Here is a 17,739-nt window from a genome sequence, read left to right on the forward strand (position 1 = left end):
TCTGGAGAAGTCTCTGAATATCATTGAGTGGCCCAGCTAGAGCACGGACTTGAACCAGATTGAACATCTCTGGAGAGACCTGAAAATAGCTGTGCAGCGACGCTCCCCATCCAACTTGACAGAGCTTGAGAGGATTTACAGAGAAGAGTGGGAGAAACTCCCCAAATATAGGTGTGCCGATCGTGCTGCAAGTCCTGCCTCTCCCATCTCCTCATTGGTTATACCCACGTGGGTGATTGAAAGACGAACTGTTTTGCCGGTCGTCGTGGTAATACTATGAAGGTGTAGATAACAATCACTATATAAGTTCAAAGATGAAAAGCCTGGAAGGAGGAGAGATGAGTAGAAACGATTCAGGTGACCATTTTATGTGTGGATTTATTTTCTGCGTAGAGGACCTTGTGCATTTAAGGTAAAATAACAACTCAGCATTTCTATCCCAGGACAAATTAGCTAGCAAGTGCAAGCTAACTAGCTAAATTGCCATATATGTTTAATGCTCTTCGACCTCTCCCCAAATTAATGTCATTGGTTCAGAGTTTGTTTTGATATTTTAACCTGCGTGTCTTGATCGCGTTTGGTGTAGGGGGAAAAAAATACATTTGCGCACGATGGCACACGCTCGCAGCCGGTTTGGGTTCCGTGTAATACATCTATAAACCTGTTTTTGTTTGGTCATTATATGGTATAGTGTGTAGATTTATTTTAAAATGGATTAAATCAGACTAACATAACAAAATGTGGAAAAAGTCAAGGGGTCTGAATACTTTCCGAATGAACTGTATCTACATACATTAGAAATAATTGTATTTTAGGTATGGGAACTACAACCACTAATGATTAACTTTGTGTTCTTCAAACTCATTAAATTATACATGTAATGGTAGTTAAGCATTTCTAGGTCGCTGCATTAGAGAGAATGATCAACCAGTCATCTGACAACACCGCTTAATCATCTACTCATTAACACATCAACTGACCGTACAAATCATTAAGAACACCTGCTCTTTCCATAACATATACTGACCAGGTGAATCCAGGTGAAAGCTATGATCCCTTATTGAAGTGACTTGTTAAATCCACTTCAGTGTAGATGAAGGGGAGGAGACAAGTTAAAGAAGGATTTAAGCATTGAGACATGGATCATGTATCTGTGCCATTCAGCGGGTTAATGGGCACGACAAAATATTTGAACAGGGAATGGTATTAGGTGCCAGGCGCCCCGGTTTGTGTCAAAAGCTCTAACGCTGACGGGTTTTTCACATTCAACAGTTTCCTGTGTGTATCAAGAATGGCCCACCACCCAAAGGCCATCCAGCCAATTTGACAACTGTGGGACACATTGGAATCAACATGGACCAGCATCCCTGTGTGTGGAACACTTGTCCATGCCCTGACGGATTGAGGCTGCTCTAAGGGCAAAAGGGCGGCGACAACTCCATATTATGAACGTGCTCTTCATGTTTTGTACACTCAGTGTACATTCCAACATCCATTTCTCAAGCTTCTTCTCATTTCTGTGAAAAGGGCAGGGCATTAAACAGAATAATAAAATCTGTGAGATATCCCCAAATAGAAATAAATCAGTGTAATTTCCCCTCTCTCACCACGGCCTCTCCCGCTCTCTCACTGGGGAGCAGAGTAGACAGATGTCACGCTCTGAACGAATCACATCTCTGCAAGTCTAGCAGCACAACTAGGACTGTCATGTGACCGCTACACACACTCAGGTCAGTTGAGTTAGTGCCAAGCCCATCTGAGAGAAGGGACTTGAAGCCAGGCAACAGAATACATCAAAGGGAGAGCCTGTCATGTACACACACACATACTCTTACATAACAGCAGTTAGGACACACTGATCACGCTCAGGAAGGCATATTATAGACCATATGTTACCATGCACTTAGAGTAGAGTTCAAGTGGTGAAAATGGCAGACAGATTCAGCTCTAACTCAGCCACTTATGGCCATGAAACACGAGAAGTAAGAAGAGAGGTCAAAACAAGTATGGGGGTTAACAGCATGAGACCTATATCTAAGTCGAGTTAAGCCAGCGAGAGTGGAGTGGATGTCATTGGTTCAACTACTTTAGGTCTAATAAACAAACTATACACTCTTAGGAAAAAAAAGGTTCTATAGGGGTTCTTCGGCTGTCCCCATAGGAGAACCCTTTTTGGTCCAGGTAGAACCCTTTTGGGTTCCATGTATAACTGTATGTGGAAAGGGTTCTAGATGGAACCCAAAAGGGTTATACCTGGAACCATAAAGGGTTTTTCAAAAGGTTATCCTATGGGGACAGCTGAAGAACCATTTAGGTTCTAGATAGCACATATTTAAAAAAAAAAATTGTGATCGAGTTTTTATTTATTTTTTCGTTGTCAAGACAAACAAAAAAACACAAACCAACAGAAAGAAATTGAGACTTTTTTCCTAAGAGTGTACGTATGGGTTAGGAAGAACGAGTAGAAAAGAGCACTCCTATTGCTCAGGAACAACGCATATCTAAGGGCCCTATGAATAAAACAAGGCCCTTATTAAATATGTAACAATGTCCCCATTAACATATATTACCCTTGGCAGACAGCCACCCAGAGGCAGCGGGAACCTTTTACAGTTGAGATGTGAAGGTTTGAGATTCAAATGGTATTCTTCTGATAGAGTGCACTTGGTGTACCTATTTAAATTAACCATCAACATTATCATAGCTAATTTGAGCCGAGGGAACAAAACTGAAAAGTGAAACGTGTGAAATGCGGTCCTTACGTGATAGGAACATTCCATTTTGCCGTACACAAATATGGCTTATAAGTCCGAGTTAAAATATTTATTTGCTTTCAGTTTGTTAAATGCTGTTATTTTAAATGCATCTCACACTGCAATAACAATAACACCAGCTTTCATGGGGCACATAAATAAACTGGTGGGATTCATAACTAGTATAAAATATTACATACTGTCACACATCAAGAGGAGACGGAATGTGGCTTCTCCATTCAGGCTGGCCATAAAAGTCACGTGAAAATGAACCTGTTGAAGCATGCACCCCCATTACCCATATCGATGTGTGGAGCGATATCTGCCAACAGATCTTTGTCACTTTGACGGTACCCTAACTCACTGCGAGCTGTACATACCCATGCCTGTGATGTGTCCTGGAGTCTCTTCAAACCTTAGCTCGCAGGGGGAAACCTGGAGTTGTGCTTGGTTAGCAGACACTATTTGTATATATATGTTTGACTTTAATGTATTCTGTATGCAGTAAATCACAAATAGTGTCTGCTAACCAAGCACAACTCCAGGTTTATATTATATATATATATAATTTATATATATATTAATATATTATACACATATATTTATATAAATATTTATATATATATATATTTATATATATATATATATATTTATATATATATAAATATTTATATATATATATATATATATATTTATATAAATATATATATATATATATTTATATAAATATATATATATTTATATAAATATTTATATATATATATATATTTATATAAATATATATAAATATATATAAATATTATATATATATATATTTATATAAATATATATATATGTATATTTATATAAATATATATATATATATATATAATATATATATATGTATAATATATATATATACATAATATTTATATATATATATATTATATATATTTATATTATACATATATATATACATATATATATATTATACATATATATACACACATATATACACACACACACACTACTATATAGTAAAACTTAGGCTAATACTCTGGATCAGCCTGATGGCTCTCATGACTTCCTGAGGCCTCCAACAACATTACTGACCTCCTAACCTCGGTTGCCCTGGCCTAACTTGACCTAACCAAACTCAATTCAGGGCTCTGGACTGGATCTTCTCTCCAATTACCGAATTGTAAGAAAAAACAAGAAAGTGCTATTGATTTCAGCTGACTTGAACTACAAAAAGATGCTGACAAAGTATTTCTCAAACCAGCTAGACAAGTAATCTGCTGCCTGATAGCCAAGGCCCATGAGGGACCTAATTACAGACATGCAATTTACATCACCCAGTAGAATCACCACACTCCACGTAAACTAGTGTACAATAGTTTAGCATGGAATAATTCACCACAGTTGTTCTCAATACGTGCCGCACAGCACTCAGGTTCAAGCATGTCTAGGGTCTACCCACCCTGTGCCCACACACACATGCCAAGCCACACAGCTGTTACAGGGATCATATGCAGGGCGCTGGAGCAATGTGAGGACGTGGCAGAGATACTATGGAGAACATTGACCCCCTGACTCAGGGAAATGTGCCAGCGCAGCATCCACCTCCTCACATAGATCTGCATAAACAGACGTAAACAGGCAACGTGGACAATGCCGCTCCACCACTCTGATGCATTCCGCCGCTGCTTGAGGAGCGGGTTGTGTAGTTGTTCAGCCTGCTGCTAAAGTGTACAGCGTGTGTGCTAACACAGCATGTGTAATTTCTCACCGGGGCCAGGGTCAAAATACTGTCATGATAAGAACCTCTCAGTAACCAGATCTTATTCCATAAAGGCTCTGTCAATCATAGGTGCTTTGTTTATGTTTGCAGCTGTTTGGATGCAAAGCCGGAGGGAGAACAAAGAGAGAGGCGAGCATCCTGGAGCGTTGCACTGTGGGGGAAGGGGTTAAGCGGGATACAGACAGTACTGTACGGAACGCAGCCTCAAGTACTGCTCTTTGTTGGGACATTTCCACAGCAGCAGCTCTCCTACTTAGTTGTGCATGTCCATCCCTCATCCTCTGCTCATGAATAGATCCTCTGTTTTTTGTTTTATATTTAGATCAGGACCAATCTGCTCGAGGCTCTTTGTCGCGAGTCAGTTGGGGCATGTGATCCTGCCTGTATAATCCTGATCATGAACCTGGCACAACCACGTCTGCCTCCATCTGCCTCCTTTTTCGGCCCTTATCCCAACCTGATGTGTGTCACTAAAGTCTTAGCTCAGGAATCCTCTCGACTGGCACACTAACCTTGGCAGCACTAATGCTAATGCGGCTGGTTGGATGTACACGGGCCCAGATGTGGCAGCATTGCCTGCTGACACTGACCCGGATAGGTCTGTATAGATCCCACCGTCTGATTGGAAAGGACGCGGATGGTTATAGAGAACATTGTTATTTACTGTATATAATCCACCCGACAGGCTGCACTAGGCTGCGGGAGGGGGATTGGGGGTGGGGGGGGGGGGGTGGGAGGACACTGAAATTCACAGGTTTTGCTGTGTGTCATGGTGATTTGCTGGCCAAGTGCTGTGCCCACTAGGACTAATATAAAAGGTCCAGGCAGAGATATATAACTTTGGACGTGCACGGCACAGAAGCAGACCTGGCCGTGAGGTCTGTCCCAGCCCAGCACAGCACAGCACAGTAGCGATTCATTAATTCCCCATCTCACTAGGCAGTGAGTGGCACCGGTCCAGATGCCTGACAGCAAAGGTCAGAAGCAGGCTGATTGAGATTCTGGCCGCTCGATAGGCAGGATGCAGCAGGATTGAGACACCTCGGAATGCGGCAGCCGGGAGGAGGAGTAGCCCCACAGAGCCAGATCTGTTCCCCAGAGGGGATTCGGCAAGTGATTAGTTCTGTCTGTGCCAGTGGTTACAGCAGAGCGGGAGAGCAAGAGAGAGAGCGAGAGAGAGCGAGCAAGGTGGTCGGGCAAGAATAGAGCACAGAATACAGGCCAGGATATAAAGTCAAAGGAAGGAACTGTTGAGATAAAATAAATGAGGTGCAGGAAATTAACGTTGACTTGTGTAATAACAGGGGATGGGACTTTCTGAATCCCAATATTCCATCAGTGAATGATATTTAATATTCTATAGCCAACCTAATGAGATAAGGTAAGCATATATTTATAAGTAGCACAAAGTCATTACTCCCATACTTAACCTCTACCTCAGTGTAAAATGGCAAACCCAATGGAGCTGAAAGACCCTCGTTTGCTTAGCTAGTAATTAGGAATCAAACGAGAGCCTTCCTAAAGGTTGCTAGCAAATGATTGCAATTACAATGTTACATTTTAACGGTGAGGTGCCATAGACTCGTAATCCTCTCGCTTTGATGTCATCCAAACGAATAAGAAAGGTCAAATAGACAAGTGGCATAATTAAAAAGAACGTGTCTTAGCGAGATAATAATAGTTGTACAATATATGGAATAAGAATTTGCGAATGGGAAAGTTTGGGGGAAATTAGAAAATTATACACTATGAGATGCCACAATCTCTTTCCTTTATTGCATAGCCACGGTACCAGCCAACATGAGATGCAGAAGGCTACAGTCCCCAGCTCCATTTCCAACAATAACCAGAGCCCAAGAAATTGACATTGCAATTGCTGCCCGCCTTTTCAGACTCAGAGGTGTAAAAAGGTTTCAAGCACAATATCAATCTGCTTCCATCGTAAAAGGCTGATTTCTCGAGTGAGATAGGGGAGTGACAGACCCCCCCCCACTTCAGTCATAAGCCTGGTCTTCACATCTGTTCCATCACAGTGGGGGGTAATAGAGAGATGGGGGAGCTTAGTCAAATATACTTCCACAGCGGTCTATTTGGGCTTGATAAGGATCAATTGGTAAATTACATGCTGGGCTGATTGTGGATCCACAGCGGAAAAGGTCCATTGTGATGCAGTATAGTGGAAATGCTTAGTGTGCTTGTGGAGAGCTACCCTTAGTGGTGTTAAGTACTGGATGGGGTTGAGGGGTTAAGGGGTGGTACTGGTGATGGGAGGGGTGCTATGAGCACTGGGGCGCTGACATACGTGACAAACAGGGAAAGCAGTGTCATTAAGTAAGGGATCTGGTTGCTGGCTGGGATGTTAGTCTTTGTAGAAGATAATTATAAACGCATAAAACACACGTCCTGTAAATCACGCTCCCTGTGCTCATCGGGGAGGAAGACTTTCTGTCGTTATCATAAAGCACCATGCTGATTACCAGCCTACTGTAGTGTAGACATTTCAGTCTCAATCCCAGGGAGAAATGCATAAAAAATGTCCTCAAAGAAACCCATTTGGTGCGGTGCCTTCTTTTGGGGAAGATCCAACCATAACACACATTTGGAAAAGCCTTGTCCGAAAGGAATGTATTAGATTAATTTTAACTGATGCACGGATCTAATCAATAACACATGCTAGTAAGAGCATAGCCATTGTGAAACAATCAGCACGGGAGCAGATAATGAAGCCCAGGTTTCATGGCGTAGCTGGCATGAAGCGTTGTCAAAGATGCCAGCTACATCAAGGTACTGTATATGATAAGACTTCATTCAGTCTGCTGCTGAGACACGGGAGACTCTAGCACTTCCCTAGCTCTCTCCACAAAAAACAGGAAAAGTATTAACAAGTGTCTGACACATCCATCTCAACATACTTGAACGTGTGATGAAAACCCCTCGCACATTTTTAGGATAACATCACTTTACATTAGCACACAGCTACTCCTGAAGTTCTGTCTTTTTGCCTCTATCTTGGGGCATGATTTGGTTTTCCCCCGGCACCGGGGGGGGGGGTCCTTAGGGCGAAGACAGGTGGGGTTTCCCACCAGTCGAAACTTAATTACCCTTCTGAAGTGCTCCCTAAACATGCCACCCGGACTGATAAGCCCATGACTTTAAATGATTCGTGGCCTTACGGACTGGGTGGAAGAACACCTGTTTAAGAAGCGCTTGCTAAGCAGGAACAAACACCTGCATTATGAACAGATCAGGTGATTTGTCCAGAACTGCTGAAATCTATCACCTCGGTGGATATGGTAACTCTAGCCTATAGGCTCTGCTCAACATAGAACTAAACATTTTTTTCCCCCCCAAAACGTTATTGAGACCCTCTGGCAGGCAATCACAAATGAGACGACTGAGCTCATTTTCCACACAGAAGGGATAGAACACGACACATGAATTTCAAAATGCATCATGAAATATGCACGCACCTTTCATCTGGATGTAGGTCTGAGATTATAGTTAAATAATGTTAAACTGTCTTAATTTTAGAGAGATACATTTTGACATTTCAAGGAAAAAACTAAACCGTTCCTTTTTGTCTTGACATGACTTTGTATTCCATGAAAGCACACATGTTAAGGTCTTCAAGTAAAACAATTATAGCTGTAAATCTTATTTCTGGAAAATCCAACTGATTTCAGGACAATCCTTACAAACCCTTCCAAGGCCAGGATGCTCCACCAGGCCTATTCTCACATTTAAATAGCGAAACCAGGAGCAGATGGTGCAGCCATGTGCCTTATTATAGAGCCATGCTGGCACTGACAGCCACAGACTGGCGGCATGATGTCCTACATGGGCGGAGGGCACTGTCATTTTATTTGTCCCTGCCTGTCACCTGTCTTAGAGACAGAGGGTTAGACGGTGGGAGAGAGAGAGAATCTTGCAGAAAGTCAGATATCTATCCATCATCGCGGGACAAAGAACACCAGACAACACTAATAGATCTCGAGAGATGCCTCGGGAGCGCATACACTCTTTGTCAATTTGAGGTCAGTGTATCTCAATATTCCGATGTCAAGTCTTATTTGTCACCTCAAGGGCACAGCAGAATGACAAAAGGAGGGAGATAACAGTCCACACATGCACACAGATCCTTGGCAGCTGTTAAACAACCCAGAGCCAATATCAGCCTACCCATTAACACACACAGGGAGGGGATCAATACAAGAATGCAGAGGGCAACATGTAACTTCCAAAATAGAGGAAACACCAACATAAAGTGTCTTAAAAGGGTGTTGAGCCACCATGAGCCAGCAAAGCTTCAATGCACCTTGGTATATATTCTACAAGTGTCTGGAACTCTATTGGAGGGATGAGACACCCTTCTTCCATGAACAATTCCATAATTTGGGGTTTTGTTGATGTTGGTGGAAAACCCTGTCTCAGGCGCCGCTCCAGAATCATCACTGGGACCGTGCTCCCACCCATCTACACGAAGGGCCCCACACACCACAGCCATGAGCTTTTAATTCCCTTACCATCGGTCAGACGGTATCAGAGCATGAGGTCTGATAGAAACTGTCTCTGAAACTGTTGGTAACTACAATCCATCAGCCTGCTGAACACTTGAACTGACCACCTGCACTGATTCTCCACACCTTAGTACACACACACACACACACATACACACATACATCCAACATAGGGCTGGGAATTGCCAGGGACCTCACAATACGATATTATCACGATACGTAGGTGCCGATGCAATATGCATTGCGATTCTCACGATTTGATACTGTACTTTTATTGTGATTCCATGTTAAAAACATCTCACCATATGTCTGCTGCAGAGAGACAAGAGAGAGCCATGAGAAGACAAGTTAGGGTCAGTGCTGGAAATAAAAGTGCGGAAAACAAATTGGCTCCTTATTTTAAAAAGAAGATAGATTGTGCTCCATGTTTTGGTGAAGGTACAGCCAACTAGCGCAAAGATATTGCAAAATTGTCCAAACAATACGATATATCATCCAAAACACACATATCACAGCTGCTGCTGCCAGACTCTTTTTATGATGGCTAAATACTGCATAACTTAAACACTTTCGCCCCAATCCCCCCTTCCCCAAAACAGGTGTAAATTGTGCCTTCCTGTATTATACTTATGCCAAAATGTCGTCTTAACTTTAATTATTTCTTATTGTTGTTGCATTGTCAAGAAGTAAGCTGCAAGTCAGTTTATACCATAGTACTAATAAAACTTGATAACTCCAATGAGTGTTCAATCGGGTTGAGATCTGGTGACTGAGATGGCCGTGGTATGGTTTACATCGCTTTAATGGTCATCACACCATTCCGTGACCACTAGCTAAATGGTAGCTAAATGAATGGCCTGCCCAGCATTTTTATACATGACCATAACACTTCAGCAACACTACGTGCATTCCGTTGCTTTAACATCAGCGGGCGCGTCAATGCGACGATCTACCTGCTACACAGAGTGAGTGTGTTTTGAGAGCTGAGAGGGGCAGAAGCCAAGAGTGACTTTATTCTATTTTACCTTACTGTTCTGTACCATATTAATCCATTATGTGTAAGTACAATAGCTTTGATCCAACTTTTCGCAAGTACTCATTAAAGGGTTGCTAGTGGTTGTACTAAATTATCTTCTAATTATACAAGTTGCTTTTGTTTACATTGTGAACATAGTCAATGTAGCTAGGTAGCTAGAGTTTCTGCTAGCTAGTAGCTTCTTGACTGAATATTAGTAAAATAACCAGTGGTTTATAGTCGAGGCCATAACGCAACCAAAATCAACTTTATTTATCCTTATTTCAATTCACGAGGCAGAATGAACTGCTGCGTCAGCCGTGGAGAAAGGAACCTCGTGCAAGTCTTGAGCCTGGACGCTGCCGTTGGACGCGACGCAACGCGAGCACAACACGGTCAGTAGCGCAGCTTTCATTAAGTTCAAAGGAAGCATTCCCTCAATGGCTGTAGTGTAGCAGGACCATAAAGCCTGATGGGCTGCTAATTGATTCATTAACTCTTAAACCACACCTCCGTGGAACCATCTGCTTTCCACATACTTTGTATCCTTCTCCTACTCAAGTGTTTCCATGTTTTTGGCAGTTACCTGTAGCTAGCTAGACAAACATGCCTGTAATCGCTGACCTGGGTTGTTTAGTAGCACGTTGACAATGTTCTTATATCTGTGGGAACAAAGTTATGTGAAGCATAACGGACTATAGCTCATGTGAGGAGGGACCTGCAAGCTGTGGCTGGTGCTCCGTGGCCCCCTACCTGCGGTACAAAATAAGACATTCTCAGGCACTGCAGCTTGACATTCAGAATTCCCCTTGCTGGATTTACGGTACAAGGGATACAGAGCTTGGTGCTGCATCAGTGGAAAAATACACTGCCATGATTGGGCAATGAGGAGGAGAGACCTCCGCCGTGGCCAAAAGCAGAATGCACAGGCTCACCTACATTCATTAGCCGAACAGCCAACTGGCTCAGGTGGAACGGATTCATTAAAAGTGGTCTTGCGTTATGCAATGCCAATGGAAGCGAATGATTAAACGTAATTTAGAATTATTAAAGAAACACAGGCCCACCAGTGTGCAATACAAAATAAAATAAAAAAGGCTGGACCAGACGTTAAATTGTTCCACTACTTATCACATTACTCATATGCACAGGCATTTCCTGAACTTCCTCCTCCCAGGGTGTCTATTGATTGTGTGAGGCACATAAGTGTCCCAACGTAAACCCGGTATAGTCTTGTGGAATTGCAACGTGATTGAAGATCGATTTCACAGACACGGTCTCGCCCTTTTTTTCGTTTCGAAAAGGATCAACATAAATAAACACGTAGGCTCGGATCTGTTCGGCCAACATGGTTGAACATAATTTCCAAATGTATTCTTCATCATCAATACTCTCGTCACATTTTTGGTTACCATCTCCGATAGGCCATGGTGCACTTGACACACGATCGAATCGATTTAGAAAAGGACATGGACTTAAGAAGCATTTTCAGAAAGTCTCAAAGCAGTTTGATGTGCTGTCAGAGTGCATGCAGTATTTGTCACAAATCAAGACTGACCGGGTAAAATAATGTTACGAGTAAATATCTGGATCGGGGAACAAACTTGCTAATAACCATATCTACATTTCCTGTGGTTGTTTGTGGTGAGACAAACGAGACTAGAGTAGTCATCTATCTGCGAACGAGTCATGACATGAGGTTTTACTTTTGAATGGTGCAATCGCCTATCCATAGACTATTACACAGCATTCTGTTGTAGACCCCCACAACGTCAAACAAACCACACCTGATCCACACCTCGTATTAGCCTTCCATGAAATGCATTTACGCATGGAACTCCACTGTCACATAACAGCTCAATATGACAATACTTGCACATCTGTAGAAACAATTAACAATTTTCTCTTACTCGGTTTTGTCCGAATTTCTAAATCTTTCATATGAGAAAACAATGAAATCAGGATGATAGATGGTTACCTCTATTCCTGAGCCCGATGTTACCTCTCCGTTGTCTGTCAATCTCCAGTGGGCTATGCAACGAGGTAAATAGCCCGAGTAGATTTGAGCAAGAAATGCATCGATTTGCCGCCGGTCTGCTTCCCCAGTAGCAGAGTGAAGAAGCACCACAACCAGCTAATATTTCTGGACGTGGTGCTCAAAGAACACTCACTTGCACCGCGGAGGGCAGTTGCGTTGCAATTAGTTCCCACGTATATTATCACACAAATGAGTAGCATCTATGCGTGGGATATCCAAGTATGACATTTCTTCCGTTTTAGCGTCAAATGACTCGACCCAGACAGAAAATACTTGTTTCCAAATGTTTTCTGCAGAACACAATCGTTCTTCCATATAGTGGCAGTGATTGTAAATTAATCTGCTGAGTCCAGCATATCCGCGGCCAAATTTCGATCGTTAGTAGCCTTGTTGAGGCAGGAATATCCGTATCAGATATACATCCTTGGAGCGAAGACCTAGAAGTTTCAGTCGGTGGTGTCCAGTGCTAACCTGACGACTCACACACTACATTATTCCGCTGCTCTGCAGTTCGCGGAGAAGAAACTAACGTCCGTGGGCGTGGCGTACCGTTTCGCCGGAGCAAGGAGTCTGGGAAGCCAGGCAAGTCCGGTGCAGCACTGACAGGCAGTGAGCGGCCGGCAGCGGTCCCCGGTGCGAAGTGAGGGGCGTTTTGAGGAGAGGTTTGAGACAGTTTACGCATGCATCGCGCCCCTCTGTGCACTGAGTATTAACATCTCCACAGCTACAATCCGCAGCCGGCCAACAAGCTCTTTCCACCTCCGATTTCTATTGGCAAAATGGTACTGCCTTTATGGGATTACAAATTGGAAATAAGGGTAACGATGACTGTCAAATCATGCCATCGAGCGCGGTGTTCTGCTTTAGGAGTGTATTGACTGCGATCAAATAATACGTCGTATTGACATTATAGCCTTCATCACAAAACGGAGGACTCCTTATCAAATAGAAAAAAAAGCTCACCATTTAGGATGATGATGCGTGCGCGTTGATGAAGCGTCTACGTTAACCAACCCACAGCAGGGAGTGGATTACTGTGCTCAATTTACATGTTTGAGATTTTATAGGATTATTTTAACGTGCGCAATTATAGGATTAATTTGAGGAAATGTTGTACACGCAAACCACTATTCTTTCAGGGCCATATGATGGGGATCGTGCAGAGAGGGACTGTATGTATCCTTTCGGACACATGTAGATTGAAAATGTAATATAGGCTATTATATTTAAATTAATATTGATCAAGACTAGATACCGCAATGACTCAATCGCACCAGTGAAAACTGTGATTTCAGGGCCTGAACTCGCCATATCGCTAGCCAGTTCATCACCACGGACTGGCCGAGGACGCATAGAAATTCAGCACCGTTTCATCACGTAGTAACATGGACAGCAGCCAGCTTGTGGTCTGAAAATACTGTCTGATCAGATCACAGCTCTCACTCCCTCAGAGCCGTTTCTCTTTGCTACCTCTGTGGCAGAGCGAATCCTGACAATGTTGATGTCATTTTAGGGATGACTGCTTTTAGGGACTGATCGACAGACGATGATACAATGATGATTCAGAAATGGAACCACAGTCAGTAGCGAGTTAAGTCGGTTAACTTCACTCACTGAGTCCAAGCAAGGGCAAAAGTTCAAAAGGACAGTAGAATGAATCAGATTATTTGGTTTAGGGAATTTGACCAAATGTTTGGTCAGGAGACATACATTTGTTAATGTATAGTGTAGTTGAAGCATACAAGCACTCCATCATAGGTGTGTTCCAAAATCCTCCAATGGAATTGACTTTCTTGAGGTTTTGATTTGTGTCCTTTCCTTAGATTTGCTACATTGGTGTTAAAAGTGGGATGAGGCTGCCAGGACATCTGACTTGTGGGCAGAAATGAATGAGCTCCAGAAAGAGGGATTAGTAGTGTAGCCATCCTAGATAAGCTCCCCCAAGGGAGTTAACTCTTGTGGAGAACATGTCTGCTTGGGAGAAACCAGAGGGACATGGGTTCAAGTCCCAGTTGGATTTATGGGAAAAAAAGTACTTCACTCTTAACCATCTGTCTCTAGTAGCAGGCATACTGTCTCTAGCATACTCCACCAGGTTCTATGCCAATCAATCAATCCCTTCTTAATCACTGAATTTAGAATTATCCTAGGTTAGGTTTGACCATATTGATTTACACAGTAGTCTGCATGAGTTTTGGGAGTTTCTGCATAGTCAGTGGATGGGATGGAATGAAAGCAGCATACTCAAGGAGATTCCAACAAAACATTGTAGTGTAAACATAGTTGTTGAGGCAGACATCCTTATGGATGCAAATTTCCTGAATTACTAGGTTTTTTGTTTATACAAACACATTTTAAGGAATTGTCTGTAGGGAATAAAATATCTTGTCTATGATTTTGGCTCATTCATTGTATTGTGATTTGTTATCACACCTGTTATCACACCTATGTGTCTAGCAAGTGTACCTGCATACATCACAAGTCCACCATGTTCAACTTTGTTCTTTGGGAATGTTGAGAATATCCGACAACTTTGAAAAGCCAATAGTTGTTTTAAAAAGGTGTCCTTCAGTGACACAGAGGTTGAACTCAGCAGACCTTTAGATAACTCACCAGGCAGGTCATTCATTCTACCACTGGGGAACTGGGAAGGTGTCCGTTGGAGAGAAAAAGAGACAGAGGGAAAGATTGAGATCCGCAAATGGAAGAACGAAGAGATGGAAGAGATATTCCGCCAGCGGATGTCTATCTCAGAGAGGGCAATGAAAGAGTGATTGATTGAAGATTAAAAAAAAAAAGGTGTGGAAAAGTCAATACTGGACTTGGGATCAGGACGTGGGAACAAGGTTTTAAGGTTTCCTGGTGAATAACCAGACCGACTCAAGACAGTGGTAAAAAGAAACGGCATTATTGTTTCTGTACCAGAGTAAGATAAAGGAAGAGTATCCCAACTGAATTATGTATTATCCCAGGAGAACATGGAAGATAAGGTGAAACCTGGAATGACAGAATTACAAAGATAAAGGTAAAACATTCCCAAGAACCAGACAAGGTTGTGTGTAGAAGCGTACTGTAATTGGTAAGGTAAAGCACAGCAAAAAAGTAAGTGCAGATGCTGTTAGAGTGAGAACAGTTCTCTCAAGGTTACCTGAGTTTATGAAATTGAAGCTACCAAATCAGCATTGCCAACGTCTCCTTCAGATATGCCCGGTTCATGCCATTGTTACTATTAACATTGTGAAGGTAAACTAACACTGACTCACAGAATCCCCGTGAGATGTCCTAGTTCAGAGCTACAGAACAGGCTGTGGAACATTTTCTAACCTTGTCTCGAAGCATTTTCTCAACCTGGTCCCCATCTCCCAAAGACGCAAAGGACTTTTCACTCCAATGAATGTCACAGACAGAAGGAAGGCACAGACTTGAAACAAAGTGGGATGATTGACAATGCATTTCATATGAGAGAAAAAGATAAGATAAGTGTATTATTTTCCAATACAGAACAAAAACATTGATCACATAATTCCTAGTATATACATAGTTGTATGTTTGCATTTCTAATGTGATACACAAACATATTGTATCATACAGTTACGTAAGTGCAGCTGCTGTTTGATCAAGGTTATGATTGTTAATGTTGTTCAATGTAATGGTTGTGTTGCATCTATATAACTGAAAGTAGAATTGTGTCAATCAGTTGTGTCAGATATAATAGCTAATCTATAGTGCAACCTCCCGGCTAAATGATCATTGAAATCCTCACAGTGTTTGTTAGGAGGATGTGGTCATTCCATGGTTCATGGGCTTCCACAGGTGCTTTTTCATATATCCATTTATTTGTCAATTCATGCCTGTTAATGGTGAATTTTGTACACTTTTGACACATAATCCACTGCGATACCCTGCATGCTCTGAGCTCGAGGGTGTGTATCTGCCAGGAAAGCTAAGCCAAGCTAATAGCATTGGTACGCTTCGGTGATGAACAGTTACTGTATATTACAGTGCTGTTATTCAAATATTACTTGCAGCGACATGAATATTACTATGTTTATTTTGATCATGCAGCAGATTCCTGGGACCGGAAATGTATGCATGCAGAGTGCAAGACAAGGTGCGCGCTGCAACACATCATGATATTAACAACTGCCTTGATGCACACAGTACCAGTCAAATGTTTGGACACAACAGGGTTTCCTTTTATTTAGACTATTTTCAACATTGTAGAATAATAGTGAAGACATCAAAACTATGGAATCATGTAGTATCCAAAAACGTGTTAAACAAATAAAAACATATTTTATATTTGAAATTCTACAAAACAGCCACCCTTTGCCTTGATGACAGCTTTGCACACTCTTGGCATTTTCTCAACCAGCTTCATGAGGTAGTCACCTGGAATGTATTTAAATTAACTGGTGTGCCGTGTTAAAAGTTAATTTGTGGAATTTCTTAACGTGGGGTGGCAGGGTAGCCTAGTGGTTAGAGTGTTGGACTACTAACCGGAAGGTTGCAAGTTCAAATCCCCGAGCTGACAAGGGGATTTAACCCAGTGGCCCAGTGGCCCAAGAAACACAAGCAATGAATATTAGACCGGTGAAAATCTGTCCTTTGGTCTTCTGAATCCAAATGTGTGATTTTTGGATCCAACTGCCATGTCTTTGTGAGATGCAGAGTAGCTATTCAGCTTTTGATCTCCGCATGTATGGTTCCCACCGTGAAGCATGGAGGAGAAGGTGTGACAGTGTTGGGGTGCTTTGCTGGTTACACTGTCAGTGATGTATTTAGAATTCAAGGCACTCTTAACCAGCATGGCTACAACAGCATTCTGCAGCAATACACCATCCCATCTGGTTTGCGCATAGTGGGACTACTGTTTGTTTTTCAACAGGACAATGACCCAACACACCTCCAGGCTGTGTAAGTCCTATTTGACCAAGAAGAAGATTGATGCAGTGCTGCATCAGATGATCTGGCATCCACAATCGCCCAACCTCAACCCAATTGAGATGGTTTGGGATAAGTTTGACTGCAGAATGAAGGAAAAGCAGCCAACAAGTGCTCAGCATTCCAGGTGAAGCTGGTTGAGAAAATGCCAAGAGTGTGCAAAACTGTCATCAAGGCAAAGGGTGGCTTCTTTGAAGAATCTAAGATCTAAAATATATTTAGACTTGTTTAACACTTTTTTTGGTTCCTTCATAATTCCATGTGTCATTTCGTAGTTTGAAGTCTTTGCTAGTATTCTACAATGACGGGGAAAAAAAGAAAAACCTTTGAATGAGTAGGTGTGTACAAACCTTTGACTGGTACTTTATTATGCCATGAAGTACCAGGGAAAATACACATACACATTTACATAGACACACACAAATCTAGATGCATCTTTTGTGTCACAGCTAAGGCCTGTGTTTGCCATGCTGCAGATGAGCTGAGGAATGGATCAGGGTTTTATGATGAACTTGCAGCAGTAAAATACTAATCATCCGCAGTATGCTGAAATTGGCTTTCCAGAAGGACATCATGCTGAAGTTTGCACCAGTTGTAATCAAACCAGTTTCACAGCCTACAGTCCATCAATAACAACGCTGAGCGTTTACACGGAGCAAGACAAACAGGGCTGCTAATGTCGCACATGAATG

General features: G+C 42.2%; 1 protein-coding gene across 6 annotated transcripts in view; it reads right to left on the minus strand.

The window, feature by feature from the left end:
* Window positions 1-12,851, minus strand: part of zgc:172282 (leucine-rich repeat and fibronectin type III domain-containing protein 1-like protein) — a 105,567-nt gene extending 92,716 nt beyond the window's left edge. For all 6 annotated transcript variants that reach the window (XM_035791656.2, XM_035791655.2, XM_035791657.2 and 3 more), the window contains exon 1: window positions 12,044-12,851. The gene's annotated coding sequence lies outside the window, so the exon portion shown is untranslated. The remainder of the gene's footprint in view (window positions 1-12,043) is intronic.
* Between the last annotated feature and the right edge of the window lie 4,888 nt (window positions 12,852-17,739).

The sequence above is a fragment of the Oncorhynchus keta genome, chromosome 18, assembly GCF_023373465.1.
Source record: "Oncorhynchus keta strain PuntledgeMale-10-30-2019 chromosome 18, Oket_V2, whole genome shotgun sequence".
NCBI classification, from domain to species: Eukaryota; Metazoa; Chordata; class Actinopteri; order Salmoniformes; family Salmonidae; genus Oncorhynchus; species Oncorhynchus keta.